This window comes from Polypterus senegalus, chromosome 5, assembly GCF_016835505.1.
Source record: "Polypterus senegalus isolate Bchr_013 chromosome 5, ASM1683550v1, whole genome shotgun sequence".
In the NCBI taxonomy this organism is placed as follows: Eukaryota; Metazoa; Chordata; class Cladistia; order Polypteriformes; family Polypteridae; genus Polypterus; species Polypterus senegalus.
Window position 1 is genome coordinate 200,503,383 of NC_053158.1, and position 22,549 is coordinate 200,525,931.

The 22,549-nt window shown below is 40.1% G+C and overlaps 1 protein-coding gene across 2 annotated transcripts in view; it reads right to left on the reverse strand.

Annotated features, from left to right (window-relative positions):
- The window catches only part of fam49bb (family with sequence similarity 49 member Bb), a 148,070-nt gene that overhangs the window by 119,890 nt on the left and 5,631 nt on the right, over positions 1 to 22,549 (reverse strand). Inside the window, exon 1 of one of the 2 annotated variants that reach the window (XM_039753969.1) lies at positions 6,953 to 7,118. The exons of the other annotated variant lie outside the window; for it this stretch is intronic. The gene's annotated coding sequence lies outside the window, so the exon portion shown is untranslated. Of the gene's footprint in view, positions 1 to 6,952; positions 7,119 to 22,549 lie in introns of those variants that run through there. 2 annotated transcript variants of the gene reach the window in all.

Consider the following 22,549-nt stretch of genomic DNA (forward strand, 5'->3'; position numbering starts at 1 on the left):
AATAAACATTATCAGATATACAGTGCCTTTCATAACTAATCAATTAGTACTTATTCCTGTCTGTTGTATATAACACCTTCCATAGCTTCATTTTTTTTTTATTATTTTTTTTTTATCATTATTACTATTTTTTGACTGACATTTTCAACTGGGTGACATTTTTCTGTCATTGTAATATAAAATTACTTTAAATTAGATTGTGGATATGCTGATCTAATGTATTGTGTCTTTCATTATTATTCATATAGTGCCTCTCACTAGGCTTGTGTTAACATAATCTCACAGTGCTTCAGAATTAGAGCGACAGATGTGCAATTCGGAGCTCATATTACAAGAAAAAAAAAGTGCATTGATGGGCACAAACCTACCCAACCAACTCACACTAAAGTCATTTAAAAGTTTCAAGTCAATGCTGCCAGAGACAAGCAAGTACCTCATTGTTCCGGTATCCTGCGATTTAACCCCATTCCTTAAACTTGTGAGTTTTATGTTCTCCTCACAACTGTGGTGGGGTGGGGTCCCAGGTCCCAGCCCCTAGGGGTACTCTGGTATTCCTCCTATATCCTTAAAAATGTGCAAGTTAGGTTAACAGACAGTTCCAAATTGGCTTTTGAAGGTATGTGCATGAGTTAACACTGTGATAGACTGGCATCCATCTCCAGGGCTGATTCTTACCTTGTACCTGACTCTACAAAGTTAGGCTGTGATCCCCCCCAAAACCCTGAATTGAATTAAGCAGTTTTCAGAGTGTTGTGTAATTTTTAATTAAGTTCATGTTGGCTAAATGATGCAGAAAAGATTAACCGGTGCTGCTAAACAGAGGTGACTACTGTAAACATTCTATAAACGCAAATCAAAAAGTAAAAGCAAACTGAAAATTATGCAGTAACCACAACAGACAGAAATTGGCACAACACATTTGCAATGGCTTTTGGGTAGTCTGAACAAGCACAGTGTAGCACTCTGCCCTTTAGTAGAGTTGAAGCCAAGGTCAAATGAACATGGACTCTCTGTTGCTGGTTTTCACCATTGATGAACAGGACACTGTAGTAATGAGGGAGTGAAACCTGCAGAAATCCACCAGTTCATTTCAAAGGTGCTAGGGGGATGGTGAGTTTTCTCGTGTGCTACTGTGCTTTTGTGATTTTTGTCTGGATTTCTGTCCATTTTGCACTGTTTGTGACTTTACCTTCGGAATATGTATTGGGACTTGTTTTCTTTGGATTGCCCTTACTGGCAACTCCTTTTTGCCCATGTGTATTCTACAAAGCTTCATGTATGTACAGAGAATTTTTATAAAAATAAATCTTTTATGTGGCCCTTTTTGTGTCTAGCCGTAGTTTTTGACAGGATCTCCCCCTCTATTGGGCCTTTTTCAAAATGCCTTTGTGACTCACATGTTTCAGAACTCCTAGCCATAACACTCCCTAGTGATTTTTGAATGTTAGAGGCCTGTTCTCCATTTTGGGGCCTTGTCTTGTCTGGCTTCTCAGTTCCCTAGAGTCAGACTTGACTGGGTAAGACTTAAATTATTATATATATTTTTTTGTCTTTTGGAAGGCCTTGCCCATTTTTGCTACTGTTGCACTAGTAAGTCATAGGTTATGACCTCTAAGATCATGCACCTTAACAATAAGCCATCACATTATGACATCAAAGCTACAAAATGGCGGCACCCATGAAAAACAAAATGGTGTCAGAAAGGATGAATAAATTACATAATGACTTTAAAACTAACTTAATAATAAATATTGGCTGTGAAGTCCTTCAGTACCAAAATCCCTAGAAATTATGTAAAATGTTTATGTATAAGCCCAAGGAAATTTAAACAAAAACACTAATCATAACATGAAGTTGAAGTATCTGAATGAGAATTTTGGAGATCCTAGCTATTACTGTATCTAACTTGACAAGCTTCATGGGCTAAACTAGTGTTTCACCAGTTCAGGCCTGGAAGATTTTATCCTGACCAGCGTCTGATTGGATTCAGATATTAATTATTGTCTGTTACTTCACTGTTTTGTTTTTCTTATTAATCTAGAAATTACAAACTTTATTTGCTAAATATTTACAGAATAATGCAAGAATTAGTGGATGTGAAGTCCTTCTATCTGTTCCGGTTACTGTGCAATTTTTCAAATTTCTTTTTTTAATTTACATTTGTAAATGTAAATCTGAAACTACTAATCTTTTCGAAATATAAAATAAGAGAAGGAAAAATAGTAGCTAATTAAACAATGAGATCAATTGTAAAATTGATTGGAACATAAACCTACATGGGGGCCCCAGGACCGAACTTGGGAACCGCTGGACTACAAGGCCTCTTCTGTAAGTGTGGAAACCGTAAAGCATCAACACCTACAATCATGCTACAAGAAAGGCACTTCAGCACTTGAAGCTGTGCAGTAGAGAGCAACCAAGTACAACCCAGGACTTAAGAACATGTCCTACCATGACAGGCTTAGAGCAACATTTCTTAAACTTAGTTTTCTTGAGACTCTATGTTTCCAATTGCGTGTCTTCGCGACCTGCAGTTGCCGCAGAAGGCTATCCCAATTGTGGAACTGCTGCTGATTGTTGTTCCTAACCCCTTGTAGAACTCCTTGCACAATCAGTGACGTCATTATCCAAGGGGGACTGTTTTCCCTTTGCAATGGCAACCCAGCACAATTCTTTTTGCAAACCATTCGCTTGTAATTCATGACTCAGTGCCATCCAAGTTCAGACATCACTGAATTGTGAAGGTATTGATAAAGTAGACCAAGGAGAATTCCTTCTGCTTAATAGTGAATCACGTACCCGAGGACATCAGTAGAAAATTAATGGGAAGGGCTTTTGGGACTAAAACTCAGAAACACTTCTTCATGCAAAGAATTGTGGGACTCTGGAACAAACTACTGAGACAAGGAGCAGAAAATCTGAGAAACTTTAAGTAGTACCTGGATGAGATATTGGAAAAGCTTAGCTGTTAGCTAAACAAACAGGCTTGATGGACTGAATGGTCCCCTCTCATTTGTCAGATGTCTCATCTCCTATCCTCTTATCTAACCATTCCTTTTCTGAATTTTGTAATAATGAAAAAAAAATGCAGTAAGGAATCTAAATTATACCTGCCCACACATGTAAACCTCACAAAGGCGGTGCCCAGGGCAAGATACTAAGTACTGGATCCTTTTTGGATCCCTTCCAGTCAGGCTTTCGAAAGCATCGCTCCACAGAAACAGCTATCCTTAATGTTTCCAACTAATAGCTGCAGACGCAGGCAACTGTTCTATGTTAGTACTGCTTAATCTTAGTTTGGCTTTTCACATGGTTGATCACAAGACCCTCATAGCAAGGTTAAATCACTCTGTGGGTACCTCAGGTTAACCTTGGCTTGGTTTACCTCATATTTATCTGATAAGAGTTTCTCCATCTCTGTGGGTGAATAACCTTCTGCTTTTGCTTCTTTGACTTATGGGGTGGCCCAAGGATCTGTCCTCGGACCTCTCTTGTTTTCACTGTATAGGCTTTCCTCTAGCTCAAATTATCAATTCTTTTAAAGGTATCTCCTACCACTTTTATGCCGACGATATTCATCTTTATTGTACTTCTAATCCTAAAGAACTACACAAGTTGTCTTCTTTGGTCGACTGCCTGAAGGACGTCAAAAACTGGCTACTAGCCAACTACTTAAAAGTTAAATTGCCAGAAAACTGAAATTTAAATCTTTGCCCCTCCCGATCCACACCTGGTAGTTATTCAAAACAATCTCCACCTCTTCAAATGCATCCCTACATAATTTAGGTGTCATATTTGATCAGTCGCTGAATTTTGATGCACATGTCAGGTGTCCCAGTCGTTGTTTTCTTTCTTTCTTTTTTTAATTTAAGACACTTATCCAAGTTTAGATCTGTTGTTACCAGGGCTGAGAGAGAAATGCTTATTCCGGCTTTCATCTCATCACATCTGGATTATTTGAATCCTCTCTTTACCTGTCTAAGTAAGGCTGGGTTGTCTCATCTTCACTCTGTCCAAAAAGCTGCTGCCAAGCTTTTAACATGTTCACACAAATGGACTCATATCTCCCCAGCTTTACACTCTCTACATTAGATCTCAGTGGAATTTAGGATATGGCTCAAAATTCTGGTACTTACTTAAAGAGTTTAGCATGGTCAAAAGCCTCCTTCAGCACTACACCTCAGGCTGTGCTCTGAGATCTTCTCAGTTAGATCTCATTTCAGTTCCTCGTAACAGGCACTTGGGGATCACACATTTCAAGCCACCACTCCAAGTTTATGGAACAGGCTTCCACTGATGTTGAGATCAGCAGAAACTACTGAACTGTTCAAGTGTCAGCTTAAGATGCATCTGTTCAGACAGGCATTTGGGTAGTGTTGCCCTCTGTTAGTGTTGTTTCTGTTGTTCTTGTTTTGTATTTTATTCTGTATTAGTGAGAGAGACATTAGGAGCAGGCGCCGATACAGCACATTGCCGCCCCAACCACATGACAAGCCAACTCAGGATCCTAGATTTGGACCCGAGTGCACCCATGTGACGGGTGACACTTCAGCACCACACTAGTTCAGATGGAGTGGAACAGTGTGAGTTTTTTTATGGTGGCCTGAGTGTCAATTCTGCCACCAACACTCTGGTTTTTCGCAGCAGGATGGAGGGCCTACATGCAGGGCTGGATGGAGATTAACATCATACCCAGGACAATTCTGTATTAGGCACTTTATAAATACATTTTTACTTACTTACTTACACTGTGCCACAATCCTGGAAACCACTCATATTCAACATTCCAATACTGACTAATGGGGGTCTGAACCTGTCCTGACAACATCGGGTGCAGAGGAAATATTTCTGATTTATTTATACATTCAAGAATCTGTTATTTCCATTATAAAGTCAAAAAACTAAGAAAAAATCAATCTCCACTATGTGTCCTATCCTTGAATATATTAAGAAATCCTTCTATTTTCAAACCTGCTAATCCTGAGCATGGATTTGGGAAAGTTGGAATCTATCCCAGCAAGCATTGGGTATAAAGCTGGAACAATCCCAAGACAGGGCGCCATTCTATCACGGGGTTCAAGGCTAGGTTTATTTGTCATTCATAACCACACACTGCAGTGCACAGCAAAACAAAAATTTTCTCACCCATCCAATTTTATGCAATATTAGCCAACAAAAATATATAAGAATAATAACAAGAATCGACGACAATAAACCTCTAAGAACCACCAACATATTTAACTTACATACATACAACCTACAGAAAAAAAATAATCCACAACATTTATTTAACTTAACAGATAATATCAGAAGTTAATATTTCATCATATGGACAGACAATCATTATCTATGAGTCTAATGGCCTGTGGGAAAACTCTTTTATGAAATCTGGCAGTTCTGCACGTGTTTTTCAGTACTGCTTGCTTGGGTGAGTGTGGTCTCTGATAATGTCGGTGGCCCCTGTTTTTGCAGCATTTGCTGGGAGGGAGAGATGGCCCAGTGATATTCTCAGCTGCTGCTGATTCTTAGCATTACCAATACTTGGGGATCCACATCAATGACAGGATGGACTGATCTTAAACACAGAAATGTTATAGGAAAAAGGGGCAGAGCAGACAGTTATTCCTTAGGAAAATGTGCTCTTTTAATATGGGTAGTGACATCCTACACATCTTCTACAACTCTTTGACGGCCTGTGTTGTGTGCTGGGTTGGTAACATCACTTCAAGAGAGGCCCATAGAATCAACAAGCTAATTAAAAGGGGCAGACTCAGTTACAGTAGGCACTATGGACCCCCAGGAGGTCGTAGCAAAGGTGAGAATTAAAACAAAACTGAGTGCCATTATGAACAACGTTCCAGATCCTCTCTGTGACACACCAACCCTGAGGGTTTTCAGCCAACAAATTATTCAGCAGAAGTATCTCAGGAACTGCAACAGTGGCCGATTTACACCAACATTAATAAAACTGTATAGCATCTTACTGGGGCTGCTCTTTTATCTTTAGCCAAGTCAGAATTTTTTTTCTTCTGCCTTTCCAATCAGTTAGTCAGTCTATCTAACTATGCTGGGCTGGAGGTGTAACTTCAAGAGAGGCATACAAATAAACAAGCTGATCATTTATGGGATGCCTTCTGATCCTGCTGGAGGAAGCAGTGAAGAAGAGAATGAAGACAAAACTGAGTGCCAGCAGGGATGCAAACTCCAGTCTCCTTAACAGTCACCACTATGCTGCCCATACTAAGAAATAAATGTATAAAGAAATAAGCAAAAAATATGAATAGTTTGTGACATATTGAATTATTTATGCTCTCTAAATTTTTTTTTTACAGTTCACCACGTATTTATTAGTCAGTCAGTCAGTTTCAACCCATTTACTCCTGAACAGGGTTGGGGGAAGGGGGAGAGGGGATGTCTACTGGAGCCTATCCCAGCTACCATAGGGCGCAAGGCAGGAACAAACCCTAAACAGGGCGCCAGTCCATCGCAAGACATTTATTTATATGCACAATTATTTATTCCTCTATGGTATTGTAACTGCACCTGCCTTACTTTTGAGTTTTAACCCAAAACGTGAATGCTAACAATTCTACATCACCATCCAACTCTACAAACCTCCACAGCAAACTCTTCAGCGATTCACGGCAGCCAGGATTTTGCTTTCTTTCTTTCTTTTTTACCACAATTTTTGTTGTGCATTTTTGGAACCGACATTTAGCTTTCCTGCACTTCCCGGTTTTGACTTTTACGTTCCTCCTAACAATCTACTGATGATTTCATTTCCTGGTCCATTTGCTTCTCAAGCTTTATTAGTAATACCACCTTCCACCTGCTCTTAACACAGACTGTTAACTGAAGATGGCCACCCTGACCCCGCACCCCCCATAAAGTGAAATGCCAGCCATCAGGATTAGCAAGAAGATAATAAAAACGAGCATTTCCTCAAACTCACCGTTTTACAGAAAAGCAGAATTCTCTTTTTCCTTTATGTCCAGAAATGAACGAAGACCCCGTGCTGACATTGGGCTAATCAGGTAGAGATGTGCAGTTTAAAATGTTCAAGAGCGGACACTTAACTTAAAACTCATGCAGCAGCTTGAAAAGTTTAAAGCAGGCGCACCCTGAACAAAGCAGTCTTATAAGGGAGCTCACTTCCTGCAACATGAGGAAGTAAGGGGACTGCATCAAGAGGTGGTGAAATCTGCAGCCTTTGGTGTGAAGCAAGCAGCTACAATAGCAGCAGACTGCTGCCTGCCTCAGAGGAAAAGTGAGAACCTGGGCACAAGGCTGGGTTGTTCTCATGAATGCAGGCCTCTAATGCATTTGCAAGTTTTTAAGCTTTTTAGTTGGTGGGGTAATGGTTAGCACTGCTGTGTCACATAGCTCCAGAGACCCCAGTTACTGGTAGATGTTTCCACCCATGATCTTCTGTGTCTTCTCCACTATTCAGTTAAAGGGCAACTCCAAGCCTAATGTAACATGATTGCTGTGTGTGTGTGTGTGTTTATATTAATGGTCCTTGTAATGGAATGGCATGGCTCATTGACTGTAGGTCCTTCTGACCATGAACTGGTTTAAGAAGTGCTGAGAATGGATGACTGGGTGGTTTATGAATGTGGGAAGAGGTTACAAGGGCCACAAGTGTCACCAGGTTAGCAAATGATACAGAAACCTCTGAAGGAGACAGAGAAAGAAAACTGCACCGGTAGTTAAAGAACACCACGGCTTATCAATGTGGGTGGACAGGAGGAGGTAGGAATTGTTAAAGGCTGCGCCTCAGAAGAAAATCCTCCAGGCCATCCTCACAAGTGGAAGGTTATGACACCTCCAGAAGCAACAAGATTGAAGTCAAACTGGTTCATGTTTGGGGTACCTTATTTGTTGGTCACAGAGGTCTGGTAAAAGCCCACAGAACCTCAGGGTCAGCATTAGCATTGGATTGTTACTAAAACTCTGATTTTGGTATTGATATCAGCTTTTGAAACAAAACGAAAGACAAGGTGAAGAAAGATTCAAAAGGGGAAAACGCTGAGATGTTGTCAGAGTGATAGGCAAAAGTCAAAAATATCTGACGAGCTAAAATTCACGACTAACTTAACCAGGACAAAGCTAAAATATTAAAGTGAAAAAGTCAAAGCAACAAAATCAACACCAAACAAGTCCAATCTTTAACCCTAAACAAAAGGAATTAGCAAAAGCTGTTCTAAATATCTCAAAGCCAGGATTCCTCTGCCTCTGCCTAATGAGATGCCAGCTTGCAAACTGAGCACAACAAAAAGGAGTGGTAGGCCTCAAAAATGAGCAAAATTAGATCAGGACCTTCACTGGTCAGCCTTGACGCAAGTCTCGTTTCAGACAGCCTGACCCTAAACTCCACTGGCACAGACTCCAAATGGGGCACAGGCTTAGAAGTTCAAAAATATACTTTACAATATTCAAAAATACATAAACATGACCTTCAAGGGAGAGGAAACTATAAAACCTCTGGGGATAAATAAAGTATTATCTATCTATCTATCTATCTACAGTATATGTTGTATAGTGTCTTTCATACCTGTTACACAGTGCCTTTCATATCTATCTTTCTATGATATAGTGACTTTCATATGTACTGCATGTCTATTATATAATGCCTTTTACATCTATCTGTCTATCTATCTATCTATCATATAGTGCCTTTCATATCGATTTATCTATATAGGACAAAGGCAAGGAAAAAATCTTTTTAAATTAATGAATTCACTAAAATGAAGAACGAAAGAAAAATAATTAAAAAGGTAAAAATTAAGCAAAAAGGGAATGCCTGAAAAGGCAATCCAAAGCTCAGAAAGTCTAAAATGTAATCTAATGGCAAAAAGCTGATATGGAATGGTCCATCCAGTACTTCCATGTAAATTTCACTTTAGTGATACTGCAGGAAATAAAACACCAGATTTTATAATACAATACAACTTAGATAACTGTACAACGATATCCAATCAAGAATATTAAGTGCCATAATATTCATTAATTACACAAATAAATAGAGTAAAATGAACAGGAATTGAATTAAGTGAATAACTTATTTCATTTGAAACTTAACACATTGGGTCAAATGAAGTAAACAGGTTGCAAAGACAGACAGACTGGCACAATGGGTGGCTTAATACCTCTGTTCATGCCAATCTTTAGAGATCTATTGCGCGCTGTGTGTTTGTTCACTTCTTTCTCTTCATCATCCAGCATGTGCTCTGGTAAGGCATGCAAGCTGTCAGCTATTTTCACTTATAAATGTGTGTGTGTGAGTGTGTATTTCCACACTTATGTGTGCCTACATGTGTGCTTACTTGTATATTTAAATAATTTATGAATCTCTAAAACTACTCATGGGCGCAGTGGTAGTGCTGCTGCCTCGCAGTAAGGAGACCTGTGTTTTCTTCCCGGGTCCTCCCTGCATGGAGTTTGTATGTTCTACCCTTGTCTGCGTGGGTTTCCTCCCACAGTCCAAAGACATGCAGGTTAGGTGCATTGGCGATCCAAAATTATCCTTAGTGTGTGCTTGGTGTGTGAGTGTGTGTGCCCTGAAGTGAGCTCGCACCCTGCCCAGGATTTGTTCCTGCCTTGCGCCCTGTGTTGGCTGGGATTGGCTCCAGCAGACCCCAGTGACCCTGTGCTACGATATAGTGGGTTGGATAATGACTGACTGACTGACTAAAACTACTCATGCTAAAATTTGCAAATCAATAAGCCTGGTGCCATGACTAAACGAAGCAGACTGTGAAAATCCCAGATAAATTAAACAATTTGTTGGGCAGTTGTTGTTGGACGGAGGTCAAACCATTTTTGAAAGATACTGGGATACGTAATTGGACCAAAAATAACAAGCCTGGAGCCTGTAACACGACAAACACAACTTGTTTGAAAAGGGTCAATGTTTTTGGAAACTACTGGTGTATATTGGTGTTAATGCTCACAGCAGATATCTTGAAAACTGCTTCTTCTAAGTATATTTGTGTCAGGATATAGTCATTGTGGAGCTAAAAAAAAAAACTCAATACATTTCCAAAGAAAATTGTAATTTTAAGAAATGAACATCAATTTCAAATTTTCCAGAAACACACATGGGCACACATACAGACACCATGCTAAATTCGACTTTTCTCGGTGTTTTGAGTTTTATAGCACATTTTTCACCTCCCCACTCACAAACTTCTGTTTACATGGAAATCAAATCCAATAAGCAGAAGCAAAAGTTTAATAAACCATAAAAAGTCAAATGATGCTTACAAAAGATTTGCACTCCACAGCTCCCAACAACACTGTGCTGGAACTGTCCTGTCAACCTCAATATAAAGGCTGAGGGCAGTCCTGCAATAGTGACATCATGGTGGCCCTGTCTCTTGGGGCTCCACCCACAAAATAAAAGGCACGTGCTTTATATGTAGCAATACAAAATAAACAATACATAAGAACTGAATAATATCTACAAAAACCAGTATTTGTAAACATTACATAAAAAAATCAGGAGTGGTCTCATACAGTTCATACAGTGCATCCGGAAAGTATTCACAGCGCATCACTTTTTCCACATTTTTTATGTCACAGCCTTATTCCAAAATGGATTAAGTTCATTTGTTTCCTCTGAATTCTACACACAACACCCCATAATGACGTGAAAAAAGTTTACTTGAGATTTTTGCAAATTTATTAAAAATAAAAAAACTGAGAAATCCCATGTACATAAGTATTCATAGCCTTTGCTATGAAGCTCAAAATTGAGCTCAGGTGCATCCTGCTTACCCTGATCATCCTTGAGATGTTTAATTAGAGCCCACCTGTGGTCAATTCAGTTGACTGGACATGATTTGGAAAGGCACACACCTGTCTATAGAAGGTCCCACAATTGACAGTTCATGTCAGCACAAACCAAGCATGAAGTCAAAGGAACTGTCTGTAGATGTCCGAGACAGGATTGTCTCGAGGCACAAATCTGGGGAAGGTTACAGAAAAATTTCTGCTGCTTTAAAGGTCCCAATGAGCACAGTGGCCTCCATCATCCATAAGTGGAAGAAGTTCGAAACCACTAGGACTCTTCCTAGAGCTGGCTGGCCATCTAAACTGAGTGATCGGGGGAGAAGGGTCTTAGTCAGGGAGATGACCAAGAACCCGATGGTCACTCTATCAGAGCTCCAGAGGTCCTCTGTGGAGAGAGGAGAACCTTCCAGAAGGACAACCATCTCTGCAGCAATCCACCAATCAGGCCTGTATGGTAGAGTGGTCAGATGGAAGCCACTCCTTAGTAAAAGGCACATGGCAGCCCGCCTGAAGTTTGCCAAAAGGCACCTGAAGGACTCTCAGACCATGAGAAACAAAATTCTCTGGTCTGATGAGACAAAGATTGAACTCTTTTATGTGAATGCCAGGCATCACGTTTGGAGGAAACCAGGCACCGCTCATCACCAGGCCAATAACATCCCTACAGTGAAGCATGGTGGTGGCAGCATCATGCTGTGGGGATGTTTTTCAGTGGCAGGAACTGGGAGACTAGTCAGGATAAAGGGAAAGATGACTGCAGCAATGTACAGAGACACTCTAGATGAAAACCTTCTCCAGAGCGCTCTTGACCTCAGACTGGGACGACGATCCATCTTTCAGCAGGACAACGACCCTAAACACACAGCCAAGATATCAAAGGAGTGGCTTCAGGACAACTCTGTGAATGTCCTTGAGTGGCCCAGCCAGAGCCCAGACTTGAATCTGATTGAACATCTCTGGAGAGATCTTAAAATGGCTGTGCACCGATGCTTCCCATCTAACCTAATGGAGCTTGAGAGATGCTGCAAAGAGGAATGGGCGAAACTGGCCAAGGATTGGTGTGCCAAGCTTGTGGCATCATATTCAAAAAGACTTGAGGCTGGAATTGCTGCCAAAGGTGCATCGACAAAGTATTGAACAAAGGCTGTGAATACTTATGTACATGTGATTTGTCGGTTTTTTTATTTTTAATAAATTTGCAAAAACCTCAAGTAAACTTTTTTCACATTGTCATTATGGGGTGTTGTGTGTAGAATTCTGAGGATAAAAATGAACTTAATCCATTTTGGAATAAGGCTGTGACATAACAATATGTGGAAAAAGTGATGCGCTGTGAATACTTTTCGGATGCACTGTATATGGGGATGGATACTTAAGGAGTAAACTGCAAGACAATTATTATATTTTTACATTATGTACATTAAAGAGCCATCAACAACAAATCAAATCAAATTAATAATATATTGAACAATTATTATAAAAGTAAAGTTGAATAAATCGGACTCTACAGCTGCATGAATAAAAGGTAAAGTACCATTTCAGGTTAGCAGAAATGGCTCAAAAGTTGATAGAAATCTACGTTTTGAACTTAACACTTGTATGCAAAATTTGGTTGACTTAAGTCAAAGCATACTCAAGTTATCGTGTTCACATACATATACACACACACCCAGACATAATTCCAAAAATGGTATTTTTGGACTCAGGGACGTCTAAAATGTTGAGATTCATCAAAATCTTGAGGTTGAATTTTTGAACATGAAAACATGAAAAACAATTTAAAAACAGGAATAATAATAATAATAAGGAAACTACACATCAGCCCAGGGACAAACCCTGGTTGTAGCAGAACCATTAGGATCAGCAGTTTTCTTTTCTTAAAGTTTTTGTGTGTCCCTCTAACTTTTATTTTAAAGCAGTGTTTTCCAACCTTTGTGGTGTCACAACCCAGTTTTTCACATGGCAGTGTGTTCACAGACCCACCCATGTCCCTTTCAATGACTTGAGTGCAATCTTCAAAGCTGGGGGGGGGGACTGGAGAGAAGGGGAGTGGTGTGTCCCATGCAATCACCAAAGCATTAGATAAATCAAGTGTGTTCCTCAATGCTTTGTTCATCATTCTGGCACCCTGTTAAGTATGGTAGGATCGCATCTTACACCAACCTCTCCGTGCAGTTTGGAATTTTGGATTCAAGGGAGCGTCACATAGTCAGAAAAATTCAGTGTGTAGTGCGGCTGCAAAAACCCATCACGTGCAAGCAGTCCGAGGGGGCCTAACTCCACATCTGATGTCATTTTTGCTGTTCGGACATGTCACGTATAAACCAGACGTATAGCTCCTTATAACTGTGTGAAAGGTTGAGAAATGTCTAGCTACAGACCACCAGTTGAAGATCTCTCTGTGTCTGCTCCTGCCATAGGCACCCTTTGCCATAATTAAGGGTTCTATGCTCTATTGGAATCATGTCACTGAGGGATCATGTGTACAAGGACAACAGTGATCATTAGTGGAAGATCTAGAATGACAACAGAAAAGTGGAAATCCACTTTAAGCAGAAGTCAGGGGCATGGATATAAGTGGAATGGCAGGATCACATGTGCCATCAGCCTCTCCCTGAAGTGCAGCATTCCTGGGCCAGTATGTCCATTCCTGTACCTGAAGAGCATGTAGGGAATTGCAGTCCCGTGGGGCAGCCCCGCTGGATTCTCAAGGTACCAAGATGGGGAACTGCTGGAGAGGGCTGTTCCTACTTTCATGGACTTCCACCTGACCTGGGAATACTTCCTCCTTAACACCAGAAGCATTCCCGAGTATGGCATAAAAGTGGTCGCCTCTGTCCACTGAGGAATCAGAGTTGGGAGGAGGTGGAAGAAACTGCATGGGAGGTGTAGAAGGAGAAATCTATTGCTTGTTGTGAGATCTAGAAGGAAAGAAACTAAAACCCTGTGGAGATACTGTCTGAAATTAAATGCCCCTTATTTAAACCCAGGAATGTGTTGTAAAGTTGTGTCTGGGGATTTGGAGTGCTGCAATACCTCCTACAGGCCACAATCTATTTTCTTCCTCTCGGATTTAAATTAAGATCCCCCACCTAAGGGATGTGTGTGTCTCAGCATTTATTTTAGGTGTGGAAAAACAAGAAAAGGTTTCGCTTTTTAAACCCAAGCCCACTCTGCTTCTCTATGTCTGAGCCTTCCTGCTTTACATTCTAGTGAGGCCTTCTGGAATGCATCAAACCACCATATCTGAAGAGCTGAATCAATACAAATTCAAACGGCCGATGTTGAGCGTACATTAAGCGGCTGTCTCAACGCCATTCAGCGGCTGCCACGGGCATTACAATCCAAATAATCACATTATCTCTAAAGGGTAATGAACTTCAAACACACCAAATATTTTAGCAGCTTTCACTTTTACTACGAGTGCATTCCCTTGTGACACAGAACATGCCCTGCATTATTAAAATATCTTTACTGAGCTGGATAAACAAAGTGGAAGAAAAATTGCAACACCTGATATGAACTTGAACTTTTTCATCTTATCTGTTGATTTATATTGTGAGCTCCAGCGGAGTTCTTTGCTATTGAGATTTGTTGACAGCCGAGGGTTTTCAAAGACAAGGAGTGCTTTTGAGCAGCCAAAATGATAGCAAGGAGTCCAAAATGAAAATGAGAACTGAAAGAGGTTTCAAAAGAACAAACCTTGCATGATCAGCAGCAACAGAGCCACCATGAGGCTAGGGGATGTTCACACCGGTTCACCATCCTAATGGAGGGTCTACAAATGGGAGAACATTCTAGTAGATCCTAATATACAGCAGGGGAGTTTCTAGGACTTGATTGTTGTTAGGGTCTTAGGCCCCCTTTAAGGTTGTCTAGTAGCATCCTTCTGTGAGTTACTGCACTCTTACTCTACCACTAAATGTAAATGCTTAAAGTGGAGCCAGATTACAGTGGGTACTACACTACTGGTCAAAAGATTTAGAACACCTAATTTTTTCCAGTATTTCTTCAAATGTAATCAGTTAAAATTCAATGAATGGCCCAAAATGGTTATTCTATTTATTTATTTATCTTCCCTACTATTAAAGTTTTACTCTGTTGGCCTAGCTTTTTTTTCGTGGAAGAGGGTTGATTTGTTTCAAACCTGGTTCTGTAAAACTTGATTTGCTTGTATGGAATGTTATTTGATTTTAATAAATTCAATAAAATGTTAAAAAAAGAAAAGGTAAGCCTTAAACTGCCAGAGGTTTGAATTTAAAGTTTAGATTAGCAATAACTGAAAAAAGCAAAGTTCACAATACTACAGATGGGCCTCCTTTAGGGAACAACTAATAGGCTCCAACCTACTGATGCTCAGCAGCAATTAAAGTACATGAAGCCTTGCAAACTGGAGCAAACAATTTGCACAGGTGTCCCAACTTCTGTTGATTACTTAAAACCCCTCTGTGTGTCTTAAAGCAGAGTTGGAACAGAATATGTTACTACACCCTCTGATGTACTACTTCAACAATATTCCAGTGATAATGGCAAGGAAATGGCAATGAACAAATTAAATGAGACAGAGCATTATTACCCTTAGAAGCGTAGTCCTTTAATTGAGAGTAATTGCAAAAAAAAAAAAAAAAATCAAAAATCAAAGTGTTAGTGAGTCCAGTGGTGTCCTACAAGGCAATTGGAAACTGTGAAGAAACTCCGATAGGAAGAGATCTGTTTCTGAGGGTCACCAGCTTGCGTGACAGACGCCTCACAGCACAACAGCTACAAGTACAGCTTAACAGTGGTCGTCAAAAGTAAGTGTCAGTATCTACTGTGACGATGAGACTTTGAATTGCAGGTTTGATAGGGCAAGTGGCAGGAAGAAAGCCATTCCTTAAAGGACAAAATAGGGCCTTGAAATACTGGCTGTGAACTACTGAAAACTGGACGAAAGTCTTATTGCCTGATGAATCAAAACTTGAAATCTTTGGCTCATCACACAGGGTGTTTGTACGCTGTTGAGTTGGTGAAAGGTTCCTCAGTGTGTGTGTATGTATGGGGGGGGGGTATATTATGAGCAGGTTCGTAGGGCAGTTTTATACACAATTTACATTACATTTCTATTATTATTAAGTTATAATATCATAATAGAAATCATACAGCTTAACATAATGCAGAATCAGTGGGAGCCCTGAGCTTGTTTTCCTGCAATCAGAAAATTCAATCTAGGGACGATGGAAGAGAGTGGCACACAAAATGTGTTGCTTATGTTCAGACTACTCCATAATCTTGTTTTGGTTGCTGTCACTGCAGAAAACGCTGCCTCACAAAGATAGGATGTTGGAGATGGAAGCAGCTTCAATAGCTTCTTTCTCGTTATTTTAATCTTCTCTCGCCTACAAGTTATGCTGATGAGAATTTTTCTCAGCATTTCCTTGCGATAATACACTTTCAGGATGCGAATGACGCCCAAGTCCATTGGCTGAAGCACTGCCGTGCAATAGGGTGGGAGGAATTCAACGTGAACATTGCTTAAATGTGGAAGCATGTTGTGGGCAGTACAGTTATCAATCAGAAGCCGAATCATCCTTTCCTTCTTCTTCATATTATGAGGTTTCTGAACTCTTTTGGGATTCCCCCCCACCCAACAGGAATTTCACGCTGAAGTGCATCTCGAAGTGCGATAGCCGCGTCTGTGTAAGATTGTTTGTCTGTTGCCGGGGAAGGGAAACAACAAGCTCACATGTGTTGTTCTGTTGACAGAGATTCCAAGAGAGTTTAAAAACCTCACATTTTCTTGAATGAATGGCGAATTAATAGGAATGTTTCTTGAACAAGCATCACTGAACCACATAAAAACTGCTTTTTCTGCGTCTTCAGATGCAGCAGTTTGCATACGTTTGCAACCCGAGATTTTTCTTCTTTTTTGCAAATAACAAAGACATATGCATTGCATTTGCCATTCTAACAGATTGCACATCACAAACATTAACACTGTTATCGTTGTTTTGTGTCTGCCGTTTCTATAGGAGGGTGACAACGAGTTAAATTCCAATGGATGTTTTTCAAATGTTGATGAGCAATAAGCAAAAGGTGTCACTGAAAACCACCGAAAACAAAAACAGCAAAAAAACAGTATGAGGAAAGTTCGAAGTAAGAATTTTTTTTTCAGTGTTTCTGTTTGGGGGCCATTGTGCAAATGTGAACAACAAAAATATACCTAAAGGACAAACGGATCAGGGCCTGTGAAGCCCCTCCCGGCCAATGCCACTCATATAAAGTCTCATACAAATAATGTATATACTAAAGACCGCAGTTTCGATGTTTAAATCGACTGCATAGACACATCACACCCCGACAAGACTATTCTCCCCACATGCTACCCTGCTTGAAAATGGGTAAGCACTCATCAGGCATGATGGAGTGAACAAAACAGAGAGAAAAAGCCCCTTTTACTTCTACTCTGATTCTGCTCACAAACTTAGTTCCTTCAAGCCAACTGACAACTACACTATAAAGTCCACCATAGCAAAAAAGGTACTCACTGGTCTGTCGAGCAGGAGGCTCATGAGAACCAGGTCCTTAATACTACCCGCTGGCTTCAGCCAAAGCGGGCCTAAAAACAGGAAAAACATAACAAAAGCTACACAGGAGGAGGAATGACCACAAACCCTTGGTTTGAATTAAAAAGGTAAACAGAAAATATGTGTAAATTAATTATCCATTCACAGAAAACTAGATAATACAACAAAAAATGACAACAGATCAAAAAAGAGGCACAAAGGAGTTGCCTAAAAGGTAATCCTAAGGAAACAAGTCCCAAAGCGTAATTCAAAAATAATAACTCAAAGGAGAGGTTTCAACAGGCAGATCACCATTTCTGATGCAGAATTTTCCACATTCTGGGGCACAGTGGTTAAGCCCTGTTGTCTTGGCTCTGGATGCCACCGCCTTTACAGAATATGCATATCCACCATGTGAAGTTACAGCCATGACTGATACTTTGTGAACCCACTGCAAGCGAGTCTTTTATGTTTGAGCATAAAGTGCATGTTTAAACAGAATGTCAGTCAGTCCTTTTTTAACTCTTTAAGGACTGAAAGCCGACATCCGCCCTAAACCCCTTGAATCGACAAAAAGGGTGGAAAAAAGCTGTAAACGTTGATAAAACTCACTGTTACGCTATAGGTAGACCCTCTTTTGCTAGGAGGACTGTTAAGACTCGTTGCCTTTTCATCACACCCCTGCGTGTTTGTAAATATCGTAAACAATGTCTAGATGCCATCAAATTTGGGTGAGAGGGCGAAGCAAAATGCACAAAGCATAATACTCTGTGTGCATTAGTTATTTATTCATTTTTTGTGTGTTATTGCTGAATTGCACTCTGACTTATTGATCTCTGATTTTGATTCACGTGATCTGGAGGTTGCAAATGAAAGACAGGTACTTGCATCAGCTGATCAGTCCCCAATCGGTCAACTGTATGTTGATTTATGTCTAAACCATTGTTTTGTGTACTTTTTTTGGAAAAATATTCAGCCCTGGTACAAAAGGGAACAAAAATAATTAGCCCTGAAAGACTTACACCACTTCGTCCTGAACGGGATTTTGGAGGGGTGCTGGAGCCTGTCCCAGGTAGGAACAAACCTTGCACAGGGCACCAGTCAGAAAGCATCTCATACAAATTGAAATAAAGTATCATCCACCAGTTTGAGTGTTTTGAAAATGAAAATGCCCAAATGTCCAAAATACAGATACAGTGGAACCTCGGTTTGCGAGCATAATTCATTCCGGAAACGTGCTTGTAATCCAAAGCACTTGTATATCAAAGCGACTTTCCCCAAATAATAAATACTGGTAATGGAAACTCAGATAATTTGTTTCACAATCCACAAATATTTATATAAAAATGATTAATACAAAATCTTCACTCTAACTAACAGAATGCCTGCTATCAGTTGGCTCACTGGAATCTTTTTCTTTTTTTGCGACTTTAACAAGGAAACCTATCCAATAACAGTTGCTTTTGCCTGAAGAGTCACTACACTTGGACACAAAATAAAAAAAATGCTTTACGCACTGTAAGGTTTCTAAACTCTTTTGGGATTCCCCCCCCCAACGGGACAACACACGAGCGTCCCGAAGCAAGCAACCACAGGCTCCCAGTGCTGTAGCAGTTTGCCGTAAAAGAGAATCAGAAAAAATCGTGGTCAAGCTATAAGTGCCTGCCGTCAATGGGTGATGAAAGGAACATTATAAATGCAAGAGCACAGTATTACTTAGCCACTAACCTGGTCACGACCCTGCCCGATTGCTGTGCCTCTGTATAGGAGAGCGGTAGATCCCACTACAATAAATAACAGTGCTGTTCCTGTTTCACGCTGAATAAAGCTGGTTTTGCTAAAGTACTAAGACTCAGTCTCAAGTTTTGGAGTGCATGACAGGGACTCGCACGTTACAGCACACACAAACACGTGGTCACCATGCTATAGTAAACACTATATGCTCATATGGATGTTGACTATATGAGTGAGGCACGCTGACTGAGAACGAGCATGGGAGAAGATTACCCACAATCCCCACATGATGTTTGGAGGAAAAAGCGTATATGTACTACTCATTTTGCAAGTCCTCGCTCATTTATCAAGTTAAAATGTATTTAAAATTTTGGCTTGTCTTGCAAAACACTTGCAAACCAAGTTACTCACAATCCAAGGTTACACTGTATTGTATATGTCCAAAAATAATTGACCCCTTAATTTTATCCCTTGCATCAGGGCTAAGCACATCAACTGGGTCAATCACAGAGTGATTACCAACTAATCAAGGTGACCAATGAACTTGAAGATCTGAAATGATGTCTTAGGAAGGAACAAGCAAAAATTGTAAGACAGCAGGTCGGTGAGTCTTCCAACGCATCCAGTACTATACACTGTATTAAGGAAACAGAAGCAGAACTGAGGCAAAAAAGGAGCAGATGCTCAACAATCTGGATGAGGTTATAAAGCCATTTGGGTAAAGGCTTGGACTCCATACATTCACTGGTAGGCAAATAGCATACAGGTGCGGGGAATTAAAATAATAGCCACACCACCAAGAAGTGGACATCCACCTAAAATGATAAAAGGTAATCCTAAAATAACATCATAGATGTGCAAGCATCCCTAGCTTCCTCTGGAGTAGTGGTGCACAGATCAACAAAAAGAACTCTAACCAGCAAAGACATCTATGGAAGAGTTGCAAGAAAACTGTTCATTGGAGGTCTACCAGAGTCCACCTGAATAAGCTTCAACAGTCCTTCAGTTACAATCTATCTATGTAAGTATGCACAGTCTAAAATATAAAATTTGGTGAAGCGTTCTATGAACTTCTACAGTTTAGTTAGTTTAGCTCCAAAGGCTCATGGTACTTTTCACCAGAGAGACTATCAAATCTTTAATCATTCTACAAAACTGACAAACCAGTGGATGGTCTACCTTAAAATAAAAGAGGGGCTAAATGTTAGCAAATTGGAGAGTTGAGAAAGTAATCGCAGAACATGTAAAGAAGAAGTGAGACAAAGAATTGTGACGGTGCAGGAAGCCCGGAAAGAAGGCTGTGATACTCAATATACAGCATGTTTCACAGTATGATAAGGAAATATGGACATATTTGAAATGGTGTAACTGGTCACTGCCAATCTTTTATGATGAAATGATACAGAAAGTTGACAGGAAGAAGAATAAAGCAAAAAATGGGAAGTTTGTATCAGGAAATACAGCTCAATAGATTTGAAAAAAAGCAACAAAACACTAATACATGAATGTGAAGCAAGAAAGATGAGTTTCTTTTAAAGGAACAGCTGACTAGGAGAAGCCCCAGGACACAACAGAACTATTATATTTCTATATGTTCGATTGCTTGAGGGTACATTGTCATTCTCTAAAAGCTGCTAAAGATAGGAAACTCCAGTCTGCCCTGCTCAGCCAAGGCTCTAACCACCAACATTCTCAAAGGAAAAAAAGTGCCAGACTACAAAAGATGATTTAATTCTGCTCCACTAACCTCATGTGTGTCGCTGAGCAGGTCACGTCAGCTCCCATGGCATTACTTATATTTTAATATACAGTATTTGTTTAAACAAATGTTCAATAAGTATTTAACCCTCTAGCCCTCCATTTAGCCAGTGATTTGCCCTTCTACCCACCTATGGCACATGAGCTTGAAGCTCCACCCAGTTGTTCCTTTTGTCTGCTGTTGGCCCCTCCCATCTGGGTCTGACACCCCTTCTAGCTCTTCCTTTTGTTGCACTTTGCCCTTGGCCCCTCCCATCTTTGTCTGAGGCTATACCCAACTGTTCCTACTGTCAGTGATGTGGCTTTAGTTTATATTGGAATGTGTTTTTTTGCCTTTACTCCATTTGCCAACATGTAGATTTTGATTTGCTAATTAGTTGACATGTTCAAATTTGTTAACATTCAACCCCCCCGAGTCTCAAATATTTCACTCTGTTGCTGTTATGAATATGGGGATTATTTAACTTTTTTGTGTGATTTTGTTCACCTTTATGTAAGGTTTTTAACTCACTATGGCCTTCTTCTTATACCTGATAATCTGAGTTTAACGTTAGTTTTGTATTTGGTAGGTTAATTTTCAGTCAACAAATTTATTTTGCAGCCATTTTGTTTGTTTACTCTCAGCTCCATTTTGTGCTCCCATCGCTAAAATGTTCTTAGGGGTGTATTCTTGGAGATAGTCAATGATGTGACAGGTTTCAGAAAGTCATTGGAATGTTCACTTCCTATCCAAGTGTGTGTATTAAAAAAATACAACCCTTTTAGTGCCTTCAGATTCTTGACTCTTTTTCTATTATCTTTTAAATTTAAAGCTCTGTTTTTTGTCTTATGTTTTGCCATTGGTAACAGTGCAGTGTTCTTCCCAGTATCTGACTTTTATTGGTTTCTGATTTCGCCTTTCCTCTAGGTTAGTCTCCTCACATAAAAGCTGCTACCCAATGACAAAAGAAAGTTGTCCCGAAAGTTGTCCCACGTGACATCACAATGGAAATGGTGCAAAGGTCAGCAGCACGCACTTCCTGCTTGTCCAAGTTTCTGGATAGAAACAAAAGGCTCTTGTAGTGTTAATATTAATAACTGATATTAGGCTCCGACTTTCTCACATGTTTATTTTTAACATTGATTATCTCTTGGATTTGTTCTTTCTGTTTTTCTGATAATGACCAATGCTTACTTTGTTTTAACTTTAAGCCTGATAAGCTCATTTCCTGATCCTTCAACCTTGTTATCAACCTGCATCTTCCAACAGACTCTGAGACCTGAAATAAGATGGTGCCCCATACAAGGCTGGTCCCTTGTGTACAGTGCTGCGAAGATAGGCCTGAACTGGGTACATATACTGCCATAGATGGTGATGGCAGGTATTTAAATGGGAAGGCATAGCATAGTGAAACACGTGTTTATTAAAACCGGCTAATGGTACAATGGTAAGTACATTTGTTTTGATTGTGTCATACATTTACAAACCTCTGTACACCATATATGCCAGCCTTTACTTCGCTCTTTCTTTGTGCTTCTTGTTGCCTTTGTTCATCTGACATTCTAGCCTTTACTGCCTCCTTTCTTTACAGTCATTGTTGCCTTCCTTCACAGCTATGCTAGCCTTTACATTTGTCTTTCTTTGTACTTCTTTTTTCCTCTGTTCAATGGATGTTGCTGCCCTCTTGTGGACGCCAGAAAACATTACGCCTGGAATGTTTCAGCATGTACAGAGATAAGAA